At 36.9% G+C, this 21,165-nt stretch overlaps 1 protein-coding gene and 1 pseudogene across 4 annotated transcripts in view; both read left to right on the forward strand.

Annotated features, from left to right (window-relative positions):
• FGF5 (fibroblast growth factor 5) overlaps positions 1-16,299 on the forward strand; it is a 56,114-nt gene extending 39,815 nt beyond the window's left edge. For 3 of the 4 annotated variants that reach the window (XM_063723484.1, XM_002814918.6, XM_009240140.4), the window contains one exon: positions 15,438-16,299. The gene's annotated coding sequence lies outside the window, so the exon portion shown is untranslated. Of the gene's footprint in view, positions 1-30; positions 139-15,437 lie in introns of all 4 variants that reach the window. The other variant, XM_063723485.1, reaches the window with a different exon arrangement.
• LOC100435376 (small ribosomal subunit protein mS25-like) lies at positions 11,923-16,299 on the forward strand (annotated as a pseudogene).
• Positions 16,300-21,165: the final 4,866 nt, after the last annotated feature.

The following is a 21,165-nucleotide window of genomic DNA, read 5'->3' on the forward strand; positions in this document are numbered from 1 at the left end:
ACAACAGACTTTTATTCCACTTTTTTAAAGATTGCTTATATGTTACTACAAGTTCATAGACCTTCCCATCACAGAAGTGACCACCTCCCCAACATATTCATACAGAGAAAGGAGATATCTGCATTGTAACCAGTCTAGGTAAGGTAGATCTAGTAACTGTGGTTGTAAACTTTAACCAGAGCCAGCCTAAGATCTGGGAATCTTTAATGAATTTCATTGTTGTAAAGGTTTACCAGTAGATACCTCTGGGTTTAGAAGTACTGTGATTTGGAGCAATAACTTCCAATACTTAAAATCTGATTGCCTCAACTAGGGTGTTTTTAAAAATTGCAGTGTTACCAGCTGCTCTCCATGGTGAGGGAAGAGATAGTTCCTTCCCCAAATTGTCTTTCATTTCAGGTCTGACAGAGTGTTACTGAATTCTTAAAAATAAGGCTCCTTTTCTTGCTGTCTCCTAAGTTGCTCTTAACTCAGACACTAACTTTCTGTATAAGACTTTCCATGCTATGTGACCGAAATAGAAGACCTATGAAAGGATAGGGCATTTCTGGATAATTTGTTCTATCTTTGCATTCATATTCAATGCCAGGTACTGTACTGAGTGCTTTCATCTTCTCTTTTCAATTCTCATGACAATGACATGTGTATGAGTAATTTCCTCTGTTTTAGGTTGAAGAGACTGAGGTCGAATAATTATTTAAATTCCCATGGTTCATAAGGCAAAGCTCAGAATCAATTATTCTCTCCTGTCTTTTAGTTCAATGTTAGAAGAACGGTTATTAATTACTAAGTTTTAGTTTATACAGTATGTTCATCTTTGATATGTACATTGATAGTATATTATATGGTTCAAAACCTAAATTTTTCCTCCTCTATTGAGACAGATATGAGGGTGCTCTAGGTTTAGAAAAGAAGAGCAAATGGTCAGATATAAGTTTGGTTCACTGAGCCAAAACAAGAAAAGTGTATGAATTTATGTGCTGGTATAAATTAATGTTGCACCAAGCACTGAGGAATTACTTGACCAAATCAGAGGTTGGTTACGGAATTCAGCCATTGAGTTGGCCTGCTTTAGTCACCCTATACTTCTAGAGGTGCCTGCTGATCTTTGGTATTTTTAATCCTTCTTACCTGTCCATTCTGATCTTTGAAAAATAACACATAATTTTTTCCCATAGTTACACATAGAGTTATGTCTAATGTACTTCCATATTAGGGATTAAAATCAACTTTGGTGATCTTTTTCTTTCTTGACATCAGAGATTCAGAAAACAAATTGCAGAAATCAGTTGTCAGTAAACCCAGGATCCAAATTCTGTCTTCGAGATACCTTAGTGTCATTATAATTTGAGGTGATAGTAGTTTAGGAGTGGTTGAGAATATTTCCCTTTTTCCTACCTGTCAAGATTCAGTTGATACATCACAGATCCCTAAAGCTATGTAGGGAACTCTCCCCTTAATTCCATCCACTTCATTTCTAAGCATCTGTAATAGTCACGGCTGGGTTCAGTGAGAGTTCTGCTTGCTAGAAGTGTGAGATCATGCCCTAAGTAATTACTGTGAGCATGCAGTGAAAATATGTGGTGAATATGATGTCAGGAAATCATGCAAATTTTATTATCATCAGTGAAGTGGCGGCTGGTGGAGAACTTGTCAGTATTTGCATCTTGAAGCCTCTAATTACCTTGATTTACTTGTAGTACCATTCATAACCTTGCTTCCGTGCTGCTCCTGACAGCACTTTTGCATTTTACAAGAAAGGAATAATGCCATGTAAATAATTTAAAAACAATAAATCATTTAGAGTGGCTTTAAACCAAAACCTAATGCAGTAGCTGGCTGAGTATTTGCTACACTTGACAGGTAGCTGGCGTGCAAGAATTCATCTGTGTCTAAGAGGTATTTACTTTTAAATTCAGAAATCCAAAACAGGCAGACTGAAGAAAAATGAGATCTAAGCCTTCTGCATGCTGAATAGTCCATTTCACCTTATTGAGGTGAAATGGGAAACAGGGAAATTAAATTCTACATGGGATAATTCTACTTCAAACACAGATTTGCTGAGTTATGCTAGGTAAATGACTAATTAAGGCTGATTCTGGAGCAGAGCTGGCTGAGTGTTAGAGGAATATACAAACATGCCGGAGGCGCCACCGCCACCCACGCAAGAGCTGAGGGAGAGACTGGAGAGGTCGGGAGCAGGATGAGAGAACAGGGCCGATATATAACCAGTTCAGGAAAGGCGACACTCGTTTCTCTCTGGTCATTTCTAATCACACAAGACAAGACAAGACAGATAATGAAGATGAAAAATCCATTGAAAAACTCCTACTTACAAAAAAAAGGTAGGATGACTTCCTTTAGCCAGAGGGAGAACTGGGGCTGGCAGCTGCCTCCGGACAGTTGCGTTCCATGGGTGCCAAGCATGTCATTATCTCTTTTAATCCTCCCAACAATTCTCTGAGGTAGGTATGATTATCCCCTTTTATAGATAAGGACAAAACCTGAGCTAGATTAAGTAATTTGCCTGAGATCACCAGCTAGGAAGTGACTATAAGGATTAAGTCTGAATCTGTCTGACTCATGCAGTTCTCTCTCTCCATCGCCTGCTTTGCCCTCTCTTCCAACCCGATTTCTTTCTTAACTCAGTCTATAAATTCACTTACATCTGTGACATATTTTTAAGATAGTCCTATGAACATTCAGAATGATGGTATCCCTGGGGTGAAAAGGGATTATAAAATCACCTAGTTGGGCTATATCTGAAACATCCCCTCTTTACCCTCCAGAAAGGCTCTCCTAGTTTATTCTGCCTGAATACGCTCATGATAGGGCAATAGGCATACATGCAGCCGACAGAGGTGACGGCTCAATTTCTTCTTCAACATTGCTCCTACCCGCTAGGGTTCTTCTTCCCAAGTTCCCAGGCACCTTATTTCCCTTAGTATGTCTTTCTCTTTCAGGGGAAACCTTGCCAGGTCTGTTAAAACCCAAAAGTGTTTGTTTCTTTCTTCCAAAATACCAACATTCACATATGTATGTCCCTAGAGCAGTGGTTCTCCAACTTTCATCTGCATAAGAATCACCTGAAAGGCTTGTTAAAACCACAGATTGCTGTCTTGTGAATGAAAAATTCACAATCTAATGCTTTGGTTCATAGTAGGCATTCAGTAAATGTTAGTTCATTTTTCAGTTCTAAATTTTTAATGATCCACGTATTTTCATTTTTCTTTTTTTTTTTGAGACAGTCTCACTCTGTCACCCAGGCTGCAGTGCAGTGCCACAATCCCGACTCATTGCAACCTCTGCCTCCTGGGTTCAATCATTTCTCCTGCCTTAGCCTCCCGAGTAGCTGGGACTACACAGGCACGTGCCACCATGCCTGGACAATTTTTATGTTTTTAATAGAGAAGGAGTTTCACCATTTTGGCCAGGCTGGTCTTGAATTCCTGGCCTCAAGGGATTCGCTTGCCTCAGCCTCCCAAAGTGCTGGGATTACAGGCGTGAGCCACCGCACCTGGCCTGATTCATATATTTTCTTGATTTAAGTTTATCCTGGCACTCCCCAGACTTTAGGTTTCAGTTCTTATTTACCAGCAGGAGTTTCCTTGGATTAATGAATTTAGAGGGAGGAAAATTAGGGGAATATTTTACCCATTTATTTATACTGTGTGAAGAAGCAAAATGTAACATACTTGCTACCCATGTCTGCATGGCATGGACAAGAGAAATTGTAATGTCACCACAGTGGAGCTACATTTATATCTTTAGAAGATTATTCCTTTCAAACATTATTTGAAATGTTCTGAGGAAAAGAGGGTTATTCTGTAAGAACTAAAAGCAAATGGCAGAGTCTTGCTGGCAAAATCTGCTAGGTTATTCATGCTATTGAGAGGCCAGTACATTTGCTAGCCGTGAGTCACTGATGAGAAGGGAAGTAGTCAGGGACTTGGTAGAATGAGTTATCAAAGAATTTTGCCTTCCACAGAAAAAAATCTTTACAGAGGAAGGAATCCAGTAGGGTTTTATCAACTGCTAAGGGTTCTCAAAGTGTGATCCCAGGACCAGCAGCAACAGCATTACTTGGGGTCTTAGAAATGCGAATTCTCTGGTCTCACCCCACATCTTCTGAACTTCGGGTGTGCGGCCCAGAAATCTGTTTCAGCAATTTCTCCAGTTGATTCTGATGAGCAGGAAAGTTTGAGAACATGGTCTTAGAGTGAGTTTTCTAAATAAAGTAACAAAATGATTAGAAAGTGCATTGACCTAAGATTTGAGCTATGAGTCTGGTCTACCATCTCTAGCAGAGTCTTTCATAAGGACAATTAAAACTAGCAGATGCTCAAGAAGAAAGGTCCCATAGCTCTCCTCTGGAGTGTGGGGATTCTCAGCCCTGATCGTACATTAAAATCATTGGGGGCACTTAAAAGGAAATATTTTTCTGTTTTTTACAATAATAGCAATAACAATAAAATACTGTTCCAGGCTACCTCCTAGCAATTCTTATTCCATTGTCGTAAGGTGGTGCCCCTTGTTTCCGTATTTTTGAATTCTTCAGCTGACTGTAATGTGAAGGTCTGAGTTGTGAGTTACTGTGCTAGAGACTTGAGGATGGGAACATGGCAAAACTTAATATTGTGAGAGAAAGTTAGTAATATTTCGTTAAAGCATGATTTAATTACATACTGGATAATAACACGTACCATTTAGCTGAGTTATTAAAGCTCATGTCCCAATGAGGAGACTCTACAGAATGCAAACCAGTGTCATTGTTCCTAGTATGAACAGGCTGTTCCTAATATGAAAGGCTGTTATGCAGCCTTTCCAGGGCTCCTGGGAATTAGAAATGTCTACCTTTAAATCAAGCCCACCACCCCCTTTGCACCTATTTTCTGAGGGGAAAATAAGAAAGTTCATGGAAAGAACTTTGGTTTCAGAGTGTGACAATCTGCACTGTGGTACCTGCCTTGCTGTTAACAAGCTCCATAATGGCCGGACATGGTGGCTTACACCCATAATCCCAGCACTTTGGGAGGCTGAGGAGGGAGGATTGCTTGAGCTAGGAATTCAAGACTAGCCTGGGTAACATGGCAAGACTCCATCTCTCTACAAAATAAAAGAAAAAAATTAGCCGGGTATGGTGATGCACGCCTGTAGTCCCAGCTACTCAAGAGGCTGAGGTGGGAGGATCGCATGAGCCCAGAAGGTTGAGACTACAGTGAGCCATGTTTGTGCCACTGCACTACAGCCTACATGATGGAGCAAGACCCTGCCTCAAAAAAAAAAAAAAAAAAAACCAGAAAACAACAAAACAAAACAAAACAAAAAAAACAACTTCACAATAAGTCAAATAACATAAATGTTCTGCACCTGTTTCCTTATCTGTCTTGCTCAGTAAGTTTCCTTCCAGCTCAGAAATCACAGCTTTGCTCATAGTTTCGGTTCATGGAAAGTGGCTATTTGTACATTTATGTATTATTAAGAGACCACATAGTCCATTGCATCATAGCTCTCAATCTCCAAGTCTTAGTCCTTTGGCTTTTTCATTTATTAAAGTTAAACTTTTGCCTTTTGGTAAATAAGACAGATGGTCTAAGGGAAATGCAGAAATTGGCAGAATTATGTTCATACTGCGAACTGAGAGACTCCATGTTATCTCATCCAACTGTAAAGTCACAAAAGCCACCAGGAGCAACCCATTAAGTTACCTGTAAAATCAAGTTTTCATGAAAGAAACAGAATTGCCCATAGAAAGTAAGAAGCGTCTCAGGCTGCATTTTTTTTTACACTACTGCTAGATGTGCTTCCATTTGATTTTGTAATTCTTTCTTATTATGAAGCCAATTTATAAACTAAGACTGAGAAGGGATTGGATGCAGCACATTCCTTTCCTCTCATAAATGATGGTTGAGACAGTATGTGATTCTGAAAGGTACCATATGAAGCGTATCACACAATTATTATGCTCCATCCATCATGGTTGCTGGGGTTTGGAAATCATGCAAGGATTGGATTCTAAATGGAGTACTTAGGAAGGAGACAGATACGGCTTCTGTCTTTATTACCTTGTACTTTATCCCTCTTACACTTAATGTTGTAAATATTCCTTCTGCTCTACCATAAAAGATATTTTTCTTTTATCATCTCTCCCTCTCCTTCATTTCTTTCTTCTTTCTCTCTTACTCTAATGTATCTTCAACTATTAAGCCAGAAGATCTCATTTGAAAGTTTCATGTAAACTTATTTTTGTTGAGGCACAGGTAAATCAATAAATGCCAATTTTTATTTACATGATTTTGACAAACTTTGATTCACATGTGTATATACATACACACACACACACACACACACGTATTGGCTTCCTCATTAGCAAAACCATCTTCCCTTTAACCAAAACATGGCCTTGGAGGTAGTCACATGACCCAGTACTAGAGGATGAACCAGGAATTATTGGACCAGCGGAAATAAGACTTCTGCCAGATAAAGATGCACAATGCCTTCTAATTAGCATGACAACTGATTGTTACCAGGGAATATGGAAATTTATTTAATTTCATTTAATTTCAACAAAAATTCTTTATGTAATTAGCAAATGGAACTTAAAATGGTATTTTAATTCAGTAAGTGGAGCCTACATTATACCTCTTTTATTTGGATATATGTAGTTTGTAAGGAATGATTTTTGGTTATAACAGCCATTTAAAACAATGTATTGAAACATACTGAATTTAGAAACAGCTTTCAATAGTTATACTACAAATTGTTAGACCAAATCTTTTAAAAAAATAAAACATTCAATCTTATTGGTCTCAATAAAATATTAATAACATTAGAGAGCAAAATTATATCAACTATTGATAAGTAGCAATTATTTAAAATATGGCAAATTGCATTTTACCCCATCTTTTTCAGTTTCCATCTCATGTGTATTTATTACACACATGCTATATATAACATGTATTACATATATAATATATGGACATTTTATATTCATATAGGAGGACCACTTTTCTAGAGGACAATCTATGACAGAAAATTGGTAATGAAGAAAGATCCTAAGTAGATGAATGAAGGTAGTGGAACTATTCACAAACAGAGGCAGCTGCAGTCCTTTTATGAAAACTAAACAACCAAACCAAAAACTAAGGAACAAAAACTCCTGTTGAGGGCTTAGTAAGAAGGATATTGCTTTAATTCCGCAAGAGAGATACAAACTATATATCAAGACATGTTCTCCAACTATGAGTTGTGGAGTATTTCAAATACATAAAAGTTTGTCAAGTAGAGTTACTTTGGTGACATAATTTGTGTGGCAGCTAAGAGGCTTGGGGAATTGGATGCCTAAGAGATTTCTCACAATCTGTTTTATGTTCACTAAATATTTTATTATATTTAGTCATATCTCCTGTATTCTATCATATCTGGATGTAAACAACAAAAAGTTGGGGTGAGAGAAGTTTCAAGCTAAAAAAAGATGGACGGATTAATAGTGAGATAGATGGGTAGGTAGATGGATGAGGACTATTTTAGCACATACAACTCTAGTCCCAAGTCTCTGTATCCTTTTAAATCAACTTTATTAGTAAAAAATTGTTTGAGCCCACAACCTGAATTCTTTATATGTATTTAAAAGTTATATATAAATACCACTGTATCAATACATAATTATCAGCAATACATACAAAAAAGTGTAAAATACTGGTTTATAGCATATCTAATGGGACATTTTTCTTGCAATAGTCAACATTTTAATCTACTTTATCTTCTATCTTTCATCAAGAGATGTAATTCTTGTTCACTGACACTTTTTGAGATCCTACTATGTTCTAAGTACTGTGTTAAGCTGTCTAGGTGATTGTCATAGGAATTGTCATATCTCATCTACTGTGTGCTTAGTACCTCTGAAAAGGACGCAGCCTACACATAATAGCAGCTATTAATGTGGATATATGGTTCAATGCGGACTATGGTTGTCATCTTTTTATCTTCCATCCAGAGAGTACTGCCTTCTTAGAAGTAAAGGAGGTAATAAACTGAATGCTAAGGTAGAGAAGTTTAAAAATCATATATACACAAATGTGTGTGTATATTTTATACACTAAATCTGAAGTATTTCATTAATATCAATAGTAAGCATTATAAATGAATGTTATAAATGAGGAATTTATAGTATATTCCTATTAGGTCTCAATTATAATTAAAATTAATGTGTATAATACATGTAAATTATTAGTGTATATTTTTAGGTAAGTAGGCTAAGGACAGGAGCAAAATTCAAAGTCCATTTGAGAACTTACTATGTTCCAAGTACTGTGATAAATTTTTCTATGTGCACTTTCTCATTTAACTCTCTAAAACACCTGATAAGCTAGGTACATCTATTACTCCCAGTTTATAAATAAGAGAACAGGCTTAGGAGAGATTTTGTAATTTTCTCAGTATGATATAGCCACAGAAGGGCAGATACAAGATTTAAATCTACATCATCCTGGTGAATAGCTAAGGCTCTGGGATCAATTCTAGATTGATTTTCCTTCCTCTTTACTAATATGGTTGCTTCAGTGCTTCATTGAAATTAAAATCAACAGGATTTAAATACCATTTATAGGGGCATGTTCAGATAAGTCACTTGTAAATAAACATTCTTGTGGTTTGCTTTATTATGAATTAGTAATAACTTAGGCTATCAACTCTGCCAAATTTTAATATACATTTGATAACTGTTTTTATAACAGTTAAAGCTTGACTTGAAAAAAAATGTATGAGTAGGTAATTGCTAAAAATATGAAATACAACTTGCCAGGCTAGGAGACTAATTGCTTCAAGCTTCCTTGTGAGTACATATATTTCCTTTATAGAAGCACATAATGCAAAATATCTAAGAACAGAGCTGACGGTGTATTACAGATTAATCTTCTCCTTCTGGTGAAAGAGTTTAACAATACTCTAAGTGTAGCATCTTTGTCTCTTTTTATCTTTTAGTCTCTTTCTTTGTCAGTGTTTCTGTCTCCTGATATATTAAACCTCTTAAAAGAGACAATATTTTTGTGGAAAAACTTCATGGTCATACTCCTTGTAACATGTCCTGAGTTCTGGCGGTCACAGCCTGGGATCAAGAAGTTGTCCCCAAACTCAGTCCCCTCTGTGGTAGAACACTAACCTGTCAGCTGAGCTATTGAATTAGTGCCTCAGAAACATAATTCTAACGAATACAACCATATGTGGATGATACATGGATTTTGGACAGAAACAGAGAGACATGCTAAAAGCTTCATATTGTTTCCAGAACCAGTTATATAATTATTGACTAATTTTTATTACTTTGGTATCAGCTTTGTGCCAAATGTGGGCAGTTTTTATTTTTTAACCCAATCTGTAGCAAAGTGATTGCAGAAGCAGATTTCTATGTAGAAGGGAAAAAGTAGCCATACACAGTAAGTATTTACATTTTATGATGTGGGGGATACCTACATTAAGAATTTAATTTGCCTTTTGCAGACAGATGTTCTGTTGTATTATTTATATTGCTACAAACTTATTGCCACTTACTCTCAGTGATGAGACTAACGGTTTTCTATACTTTTGATTGCTGTGCAAAATCATGTTATGGAGAAACTTGTCTAATTTTATGGAATCAAAGACTACTGGTCCTGTGATTGGTTAGATAATATAATCTTCTCAGAATAAATAGTAACAACATCTTTATTTTAGCAGGAAAGTAAGAGTTTTACTATATAGAAGTATAGTAGCCAAAGGAAGCAATTGTCCAAACAATTTATATTAAAGAACAGAAAACAAAAAGAAGAAAAAAAGGTTTTATTAGAGATAATCTTATACATCATGCACTTTATAGCAACATTTCAGACAATGATGGATCACATATACAATGGTGGCCCCATAAGATTATAATACCATATTTTCACTAAACTTTTTTAATGTTTAGATATGTTTACATACAAAAATACTTACCATTGTGTTACAATTGCCTGCAGTATTCAGTACAGTAACATATACAGGTTTGTAGCCTAGGAGCAATAGGCTATACCATAGAGTCTATGTGTGTAGGGGGCTATACTATCTAGGTTTGTGTAAGTACACTCTGTGATGTTTGCTCAATGACAAAATCACTTAACAATGCATTTCTCAAAATCTGTCTGTGTCATTAAGCAACATATGACTGTATTAGTGAAAACTAGATTTTCACCAGATGACAAATCCAGATAACTAAGTTCTTACATCTGAATATAGTACCTGCAACTGTTTCATTTAAGGCCAAAACATTTTAAATAATTATTTTAAAAAAGCATTATTAAGAAATCAAACTATCTCTATTTGAGATAATATAGTTATATATATATAGAGAGAGAGAGAGAGAAAATTCTAAATAATCCAGTAAAAATCTATGACTAGCAACCTCAGCTAGATCGTGACATACAAATCAATATGTAAAAATCAATAACATTTCCACATTTGCAATAAACAGTCCAAAAATTAAATAGAGTGAACAATTTCATTTACAATAACCTCAAAAGGAATAAAATTATTAGTAAACAATTTCATTTACAATAACCTCAGAAGGAATAAAATTCTGAGGAATAAATTTAACGAAAGAAGTGTGATACTAATACTCTGAAAACTATGAACATTATTGAAAGCAATTAAAAATCTAAGTACATAGAAATATATCCTGTATTCATGGATTGGAAGACTTAATATTGTTAAGATGGCACTATTCCCGAAATTGATTTATAGATTCAACACAATCCCTATCGTAATCCCAGCTGGCTTCTTTGTAGATCCTACAATGCATATGGAAACTCAAAGGACCTGGAATAGCCAAAGTAATTTTAAAGAAGAAGAACAAAATGGGAGGAGTTGCACTTCCCAATTTCAAAATTTGCTATGAAGCAATAGTAATCAAGACAATATTGGCATAAGAATATGCATATAGATCCATAGAATAGCATTGAGAGTCCAGAAATACACTCATATGTCTGTGGTCAATTGATTTTCACTGAGGGTGCTAAGACCATTCAATGAGGAAAGAAGAGTTTGTTCAATAAATGGTGCTGAGACAACTGGAAAGTCACGGGAAAAAGAACAAAGTTGGACTACTACCTCATACCCCATATGAAAATCAACTTGAAGTGCATCAAATAATTAAATATGAATGCTAAAACTATAAAACTCTTAGAAGAAAACATAAGGATAAATTTTCATGACCTTGGATCTGGCAATGGTTTTCTAGATGCATTACAAAAGTATGAACATCAGAAGAAAAAAGATGCATTAATTGGACTATCAAAATTAAAACCCTTTGTGCTTCAAATGATATTATCGAAAAAGTGAGAAGACAACCGTCAGAATGACAGAAATTATTTGCAAAACATATCTGATAGGGAGATCATATCAAGAATATGGAAATAATTTGTACAATTCAATAATAAAAAGAAAATAACCCAGTTGAAAAATGGTTAAAGAATATGAAAGGACATTTTTTCAACAAAGATACACAAATGGCCAAAAGGCACACGAAGAGATATTTAATATTTTTAGTCATCAGGAAAATGCAAATCAAAACCACAATGAGATGCCACTTCACATTCACTTGGTTGGTTATAATCAAAAGTCGGAGAATAACAAGTGTTAACAAGATGTGAAAACGTTGGAACCCTTCTAAACTGCTGGTAGGAATATAAAATAGTGCAACTAGTTTGGAAAGCAGTGTGGTGGTTCCTCAAAAATGTATACATGGAGCTATTGTTTGACTCATCAGTTACACTCCTAGGTATATACCCAAGAAAAATGAAAACGTATGTCCATGCAAAAATGTGTACATCGATACTTATAGCAGCATTATTCATAATAGCCAGGAGATGGAATCAACCCAGATGATTATCAGCTGATGAATGGATAAACATAATGTGGTATATCTGTATAATGGGACATTTTCAACCAGTAATAGGTATGAAGTACTGATACTTGCTACAAGTTGGATAAAATATTATATTAAGAGAAATAATTCAGTCCAAAAAAAACACATGTTACATGATTCTATTTATGTAAAATGTTCAAAATAGGAAAATCTGTAGAGATGGAATGTAGATTTGTGGTTGCCTGGGGCTGGGGGTGGGAGTTTGGGTGTTTTGGGAGGTGAAAACTGGAGTACAGGGTTTCTTTGGGGGATGCTAAAATGTTCTAAAACTGATTATGTTAATTGGGTGCACAACTCTGTGAATGTACTAAAAACTATTGAATTATAGACTGTAAATTTGTGAATTGTGTGGTATTGTGAGTTATATTTCAATAAGCTTTTGCCAAAAACAGTATTACTTCTGAGGCAACAGTTACCCAATTTTGGTATTAAGTATTCAGCCCTCTCCACATGGGTTTTTCAGTTGCATGTGTGCAAAATAACCTTAAATTTAGGCTGGTTTTTTTTTTTTTTTTTTGAAAAGGACTTTATTTGGTCTGGATGAGCAAATGTCCAGTGCACTTCCAAAACAGATTCATTTAAACTTGGTTTGTGACTTATTAGCATTGTGAAGTTAATGGTTGAAAAGGTCAAGAGATATGAAATAGGAGAACAAATTCTTTAGACTTTTTTCCTTTTAAAACAGGTGCACCCTATCCTGAGAAACAGTTGGTGTAACCCCTATATCCATTTTTGTTGTTGTTGACATCTCAGCAGAAAATACTATTTTCAGAAAGTATTGTTTTGCCTATGAGTTATACATTTACAACCTATCATTCTTACCCAGCTATGAAAATGATCTTAGGATACTGCACCAGAATCCTGAATTGCTGCTGTAAGAGCCAATTCTGTTTGCCTCTTGTCTCTCTTTTGTCTGTGCATCTTTCTACTTAATAAATCTGAAAAGTGTATTAGTCACAGTGGTTTTGGATTCTGCTTTCCTAAAGCTCTGTTCTAAGTGAGGTGTTGCACTTCTAAACTAAAATTTCCCTGTTCTTTGCCATCTTTCACCCTGTACTTTTCCAGACCTAAAATGTCAAAGTATCAAGCAGATGAAATTACATTTGGAACATAGGTTTGGTAGGAAATGACTCCATGCTTCCAGCAGATCTGTAGTTTCATTATTTTTTTTTAAAAAAAAACAAGGGACTGTTAATAAAAGATTCACTGAATCCAATCCTTTGTCTCAATTAACTACTGTATTCAGATAAAATACTTGATGCTGTAAAATAAAAGCAGTGCAGGCTATTTGCTGAGATACCTGGACAGTTAAAGTAGACTAGATTTTTGCTTAATAATTATTTAGAGGAGAGGGGTTTTGGGTACACTTGGATATACTTGAATATCTTTGTGTGTGTGTGTGTGTGTGTGTGTGTGTGTGTGTGTGTATTTGGACTAAAGTGGCTAAAACACTTCTTCTGACCCCATTTGGCAGAAGGTAAAAACGACTTTCTGTTTGCAAGGATCTTGTGCCCATGGAGCATCAGGCAAGGACATTCTGTTATGCTTCTTAAAAGAACTGGCACTACAGATCCCTTAACCAGAAGTGCACAGAGTCATATTTTTGTGATTGGCAGTATATTCTTTATTGCCTTTATTTTTGTTTTCCCTCTTCTCTTCTTGTATTGTGTTGTGGACCTACATGACACAGATTATGTCTTACTGTGTTGCTGAATAGGGCTAGAGAAAATGTGAGAATGAGTACTGAAAGAACAACTTACCAGAAATCAGGACTCCTTCTGGCTTCCATCACTGGCTCTGCCACACTCTCTGGCCTTAGATAAAATTGCCCTCACTCAACTGATATTTTAAAACACATACCATGTGCAGGGTACTGTCTATATGTCTAGCCTCATTGAATCTCAGTTTTCTCATCTGTAAAATAAAACATGAAATTTAAGCTGTAAACCTGATTGATTATTCTGCGACGATTCAGAGAGCAGAGGTTAACACATTTGACTGTTAGAGTACCGTCCCCGCCCCGCCATCAGAATTTTTACTCATATTTGCAAATTCCATAGTACAATCCATACTCACTGAGATGTCCCCTATATCCTTAAGTGGCACTAATAAATTCTAGTAAATGTGCTAAACTAAATTGAAAGTCATTTTAAATGACAATTGTGTTTGTATATACAGCCTTATAGCAAGGTCACCAGTTGAGTTGTGAAACTGAGCAGCTTATGATAGAGTGTCACAATTCTAAAATGGCTGGAAATTTCTTACAATCTGACTATAAGGGATATAAGATTCTTTCCTATTCTTGAAAGACTGTTAGATTTTATTCCATTAGCTCTTCTATTTTTCTTCTCTCTTTCAAGAAAAAAAATGACCAAATGCACATAGAAAATAATGTGGTTGTAGCCCAGTAGTTGTTGGCTAAAGTTCTTAGTTTTGGAGACAAAACTAAGCCATTTTAGAAACTGTCCTTTAGCCCTGGTTGTGGATGCTTCAGCCCTGCTCAGGGTCAATATGCTTCCTCACAGTGGGAGTTGGAGAGAAGTAGTCCTGTCCCCCTGCCCCACCACTTTTTTTTTTTTTTTTTTTTGAGACAGGTCTCACTCTGTCACTCAGGCTAGAGTGCAGTGGCATAATCACCGTTCATTACAGCCTCAACTCTCCAGGCTCAAGTGATCCTCCCACCTCAGCCTCCCAAGTAGCTGAGACTACAGCCTGTGCCACTACTCCGGGCTAATTTTCTATTTTAATTTTTTTATTATACTTTACGTTCTAGGGTACATGTGCACAACGTGCAGGCTTGTTACATGTGTATACATGTGCCATGTTGGTGTGCTGCACCCATTAACTTGTCATTTACATTAGGTGTATCTCCTAATGCTATCCCTCCCCTCTCCCCCCTCCCCTCACCCCACGACAGGCCCGGATGTGTGATGTTCCCCACCCTGTGTCCAGGTGTTCTCATTGTTCAATTCCCACCTATGAGTGAGAACATGCAGTGTTTGGTTTTCTGTCCTTGCGATAGTTTGCTCAGAATGATGGTTTCCAGCTTCATCCATGTCCCTCCAAAGGACATGAACTCATCCTTTTTTATGGCTGCATAGTATTCCATGGTGTATATGTGCCACATTTTATTAATCCAGTCTATCATTGTTGGACATTTGGCTTGGTTCCAAGTCTTTGCTATTGTGAATAGTGACTCCTGGCTAATTTAAAAAATTTTCTTTAGAGTGGAGATTGTGGGGGTGGTCTCACTATGTTGCCCAGGCTGGTCTTGAACTCCTGGGCTCAACCAATCCTCCAACCTCAGCCTCCCAAAGTGCTGCATTACAAGTGTGAGCCACCACACCCGGCCATCCTTCTATTCTTCTCATTTCTCCCTACCCCAAATCAACATGGATAGGTCTCCATTTGTTCTAAGAAGTGCTCTGCTGTTGTAATTAGCTTAATTAATCAAATGTATCTTTGATGATCCATTTATTAATTCATATGTTTTTTCTTCTAGACAGCAAAGGACTGAATTTTGTTAAAACTCACCCTTGCTCAGAAGGCATTTATAAAGAAAACAACCTCCACAATGAAACAAAAATTCAGGGCAGATGCGGTGTGAGGTCCGCTCCAGGCCGTGGTGGGTGCTCTTCGGCTTCTCTCCTCTGCTGGGCCTGTGGCCACATGTCCCCCCGCCCACCACCGCCACTGCCACCATGCCCATGAAGGGCCACTCCCCCATCGCCACACCCTGCAGTACCTGAGCCAGGGGGAGGTGGTGTTCAAAGACTTGGCGAAGGTCATGACAGTGAATTACAAAACACATGGGGAGCTGGGTGAGGGCACCAGGAAATTTGCACTTTCAACATATCTTAGATTCAATACAAAATCCCATGAGTGCAGATCATGATGTTTAAGGACAGGATGCCATCATCCTTCCTGTCTCCACACCCACCAATACTTAGATTCTGGGGAGCAAGTCCTGTTGGATGTGGAGACCAAGAACAATAAGGAGGTCATTGAGTCCATCAAAAAATGTTGGGGAAGAATGAGGAAACCCCCAAGAAAGAGGAGAAGGAGAAAAAGCAGCTCTCTCACCCAGACCCCTTTGGCCCTGGAAAGTACTGCCTGAAGGATTGTATCTGCAAAGTGGAAGGACAGGTGCCTTGCCTGGGCCTGATACCCAAGGAGATGATGGGGAAGTGCAGAGCCACTGTGAAAGTCAGTACCCAGGACTAACACCCAAGGTCATTGTGGGCTGGGACGATTGTGACTAACCAATACGGAGACTGGTATGGGGTTACCTTGGCCCCAGGTAAGCCCTCGGTTCTGTCCTTGAAAATTCTGGAAATCCTTTTGCAATAAAAGTTTCCCATTTACACACCTGTGTAAAAGGGCTTGGGGAGACGAACATCTGCAGCCGAGCTGCTAAATGAATATCCTTGCTCCTTGGGTAAATAAAAGGCTTCCCAATCACTGCAACAAAACAGCAACAACAGCAACAACAGCAACCACAACAATTCACAACATCCCAGGTTTTAGGCAGCAGAATCATCTGGTGGGAATCCGTCTTGATACTTTCCTTTATGTGTCTGCTTGGATTTTTCTCATTTTGGTTACAGTTGCCATCACTTCTATTACCATCCCTCTGTGCTTGTACAATCCCTTGCCCTTAGTGAGAAGGCCAACTTCTTAAAATACTTTTTTTTTTCTCTTAAATACTAAAGTAGAATCAAGGGGATATAAACAGATTACAAGAAACACAAAAATCCTGCTTACCAAGCACTGTCTGTTCTGCTGTCACTATTATTGAAATCTTAAGAAACTTTGAGTTTTCAGTAATCATGTACAAATAAACAATCATTTCAGTAGGAAAAGGTAGGAATAGGGGCTGAAAGTATTCAGATTCAAAATAACAGAGTTATTTTAAGAAGCAACACTAATGATCTTTGGCTGGAATTTCAGGTAGACTGCCAGGGGAGTTTTGGCTGGCAGGCCTGATGCCCTTCAAATCACACCACATTACAGCCTTCACCTGTGGGTGAAGTTGATCCTGCAGGGCACCTTTGGCAGACAGAAGAGAAGCAGTGACTGGATCTTGTTCTCTGTCTGGGGAGACTCAGGCAGGAGTGCCACCCACAGGAGGTTGAGCTAAATGCATTACTCAGAGAAAAACAATATAAACAGAAGAAAAATACATCCTCAAGCCAGAAGCAACAGTCAACAACGTAGCTAAGAAAGTAGGGTAGAATATGGGACAGAATAGCAATGTTAGACTGTAAATGGAAGAATGACAAATTTCACCAGTAACACAAATGTCAGAAGCTGGTTGGGATGAAGCCTATAGATCAGATCAGTTGGTTCTGGACCAAACTCCTGAACAGTGATTGGAAGCTGGCAGTTCTCTGATGTCTTGGGTGCAGACCTCATGGATTGAAGAGACCAACATTACTTAGAAAAAAAAGCAGATAACCTGGTCTTTGTTTTATGCAGTTCATTTCTCACAGTTAACTTTACTGTTTAACTATGACTTGTAGAAAGCTGTAATGTATTATCACTGTTCTTCAATAGAGAAAGTAAGACAAACAAACAAATGGAAGAATTAGAATTGAAACTTGATCTTCTAAAAACTAGACCTGCACTGGGTATTTGTTGAATATTAGCTTTTCAAAAAGATTGTCTTACTTTTTTCTTAATCAAATTAAAGGATTTAGTGAATTTTTATTTCTGTTAGCATCCGAAAACCTACATAAAAAGTACATTAGCCCTAAAAAGCTACTAATTAGAATTGATTAACATATGGAGGAACAAATTAGTTATGTAATCATGTATATTATAATGGTCAATAAATTATATAAACCTATATAGTATGCGAATATTTTATAAACATAAAATTATTCTTCACTCTTGAATAATTATGCAGGTCAATCTTCCAGAAATCAGTGGGAGTTTTACTTTTATTTCTAATTACTTATATTTTTAGTCCGTTTTAAATTAACCGTTAGATTTCCCTTTGTGTATCAATAATTAGATACACAAGTTTTACGTTAATTAGAATGATTGCCAATAGTCATATTGTTTTTGATAGCTTCCATTGTAATAATGCTTCAAGGTGATTACTGGTTCTTTAACTTGTGTAAGAAACAATATTCCTTTTTTTAAATTTTACTTTAAGTTCTGGGATACATGTGCAGAACGTGCAGGTTTGTTACATAGGTATACATGTGCCATGGTGGTTTGCTGCTCCTATCAACCCGTCATCTAGGTTTTAAGCCCCACATGCATTAGGCATTTGTCCTAATGCTCTCACTCCCCTTGCCCCCAATCCCCCGACTGGCCCCAGTATGTGATGTTCCCCTCCCTGTGTCCACGTGAAGAAACAATATTCTTGAACTACATTAAAAACTCAGGAATCGGTTTTATGCTACATGTATACTTTTCCTGGAATGTGTATTCCACTGGGAAACATTATGAAAGAACGTGGGAGTATAACTGTTTTGCTCTTCAGGGCAGTTATTATCAAAGGCTCTAAAAGTACTCTGCAATCAATTTTTATTGTCAGCCTTTTACAAAAATCCTCAAAGTCCACTAATTGGCTCGTAAAACTACATAGTAAAAGAAAAGGGGAAAATTAAGCATGGTGCATTATACACGATATCATAAGTGGAGACCTAATCTATCACTATTAATGCAGTTAGTTATTGATAGGCATGCGTCTAGAGTCACATTTTAAAGCTTTGGTCCTAATACTGTCACAGACTCACTGGCAGCCATGACAGTGGTGTTGCTGCCATCGTCTCCTCTGTCTCGATATTCTATCATGGAAATCAGGGATACTAACACTGAGTAACTCTGAGAGGAAACCATTTACAAAGAAATTTGAAATTCTGAGAATAATCAACAGTCTTTTTTAACAAAAGTGCTGGCAGTTATATATTGGAATATTTACATGATAGTAGATGTTCTGAGTGGATGTGGAACAGGGGAAGTTTTAGGAGGGCGAGGTAAAAAAAGAATCAGAGGCTGGGAGTGGTGGCTCATGCCTGTAATCCCAGCACTTTGGGAGGCCGAGGGGGATGGATCACCTGAGGTCAGGAGTTTGAGACCAGCCTGGTCAACATGGCAAAACCCCGTCTCTACTAAAAATACAAAAATTAGTTGGGCATGGTGACACGTGCCTGTAGTCTCAGCTACTCAGTAGGCTGAGGCAGGAGAATCACTTGAACCCAGGAGGCAGAGGTTGCAGTGAGCCAAGATCATGGCACTGCACTGTAGCCTAGGTGACAGAGAGAGACTCCGTCTCCAAACAAACAAACAAACAATCAGAAAAATAAAAACATGAATGAAATCCTAGCAAAAAAGGCAACAACTGGGCACCCTTTAATATGGTCACACAGTACATATTTGTGTTATGTCTATTAAATAAGTTTACTTTTAAAGTCCTTCTGTTGAAACACAGTAGGTAGCTGGAATTATCTACTCTTGGTTATTGAAATCAATGTATTTGTGTGTCAACCACATCATTTTGGCAAGTGATAATAGTATCTTTATAACAACTTTTCATTTTTATTAATAAATACATTCTGAGATATCAGTATATTTACTGTTCAGATTATTTGGCTAGAATTACCCTTAGTTGTGTCTGAACTTTCCTAAAAATAATACCCATCTTATCCATTTTTGCATTTGAAAATTAAACTGCTGGTGGTACATAAATTTATTTTCTACAAAGACAACAGTTAATGTCCTTCTAAGTTAATATATGAAGGACCTTTTCTATCTCAATAAGTAAAATCCTTGGTTCCAAATTAGCCATTTTAATTCCACTGCCACATTGTTTCTTAGAAATCATACCATGTTTTTGGAAAATTTAATTTCACTTATGTGACTGGCTGGCCATCCGGGCATATATTCTGGAGGAAGACTTTTAAAATAAAGCCATTCTTAACAGCAAAAATGTAGAAAATAGTCCTATTTTCTAGGTATCTATAGATGAAGGAAAGAGTATCTTCTTGTATTATGTTCTAGGGCCCTATACCTGAAATTGAGTCTTTAGAAGAAGATAAAGTCAGCTGCAGCCCTACTAGCTGAACTGAGTGCAGATACAGATTGGTGTAATAACTGTCCAGAAGCTCCTACCCACAGGCTGAAATCTATCCAAGCCAAATATATAAGATAGTTTTATTCAAAAATTATTTTCCTATTTGTGACTAGTATTTCCATTTCCTGTTGATTTCAGTTAGCTGCATGTAAAGCAGTTCTTTTTGAAACTGTCGATATTAGATCCTGGAAGGTAATTAATTCCATAATCTAGTTGTCCATATCTTCCATCTGTAAGGTGTATATGTTGTGTTCGAATGATGGCTTTGAACCATATCCTTGCATTTTTATTTGCATCTCTATGGGATTGTGGTGTGTGTGTGCATTGCGTGTGTGTGTATGTCTGTATCCTATAATACAGCAACCTGTGGTCTGTTCATGTCAAATCCTTGAAAAGTTTGGAAAAAGAAAATGAAGAAGACAGGTGGGAATAAAAGCTAGTGTAATAGGTAAGAGCTGGGAAGTATATACATATTCAGTATATTTCAGCTATGAATTCATAGATTACTTGAGACTTTATATTCATTATGCCAATGTGTTGCATACTGAGGAGATGGGGCATAGTCGCCCCGTCACACTGTAGTGATGTGATTCTGGGAGAGTGGTTGGGAGTAGAAATGATGATAATGAGCCACTCACCAAGATTTTTATGTCAGAATGGCCAATCACAATAGAAAACACTTTCAGACTATAGCTGGCCTGTGGTTTCTTCTGACTACTTTCTATAGTTTCCTTGAGGTACTAAGTGCTTTCTTATGGGTATCAGTGGACTCAGAGAAGCCTATTAGAAATAAATGTAGGTACAGTTGGTGTTCAGTTTAAACAACATTCTCTGATTTTAAATTCCTTTGGGTAGCCTTTATAAAAATATCAAATGATTAATTTTATAAAACTTCATTGTTTATAAGTGTATCTATAATTACAAAATTATATTTTAAACTTTGTGTAGTCTTTTAGACTATCAAATGATTGTTATAAAATTGTTTTCATAATTTTGTATATTTGTATTATAAAACTTGCACTTTTTCATCATTAAATCTTTACTGAGTGGAACCTGGTAGGTTCCAGGTGCTGTTATTGATTCTGAGCATATAGTAGTGATCACTAGGCAGACGTTATCTTTGCTACATAGAGTCTGCATTCCA

Source organism: Pongo abelii, chromosome 3 (assembly GCF_028885655.2).
Source record: "Pongo abelii isolate AG06213 chromosome 3, NHGRI_mPonAbe1-v2.0_pri, whole genome shotgun sequence".
Classification (NCBI taxonomy): Eukaryota; Metazoa; Chordata; class Mammalia; order Primates; family Hominidae; genus Pongo; species Pongo abelii.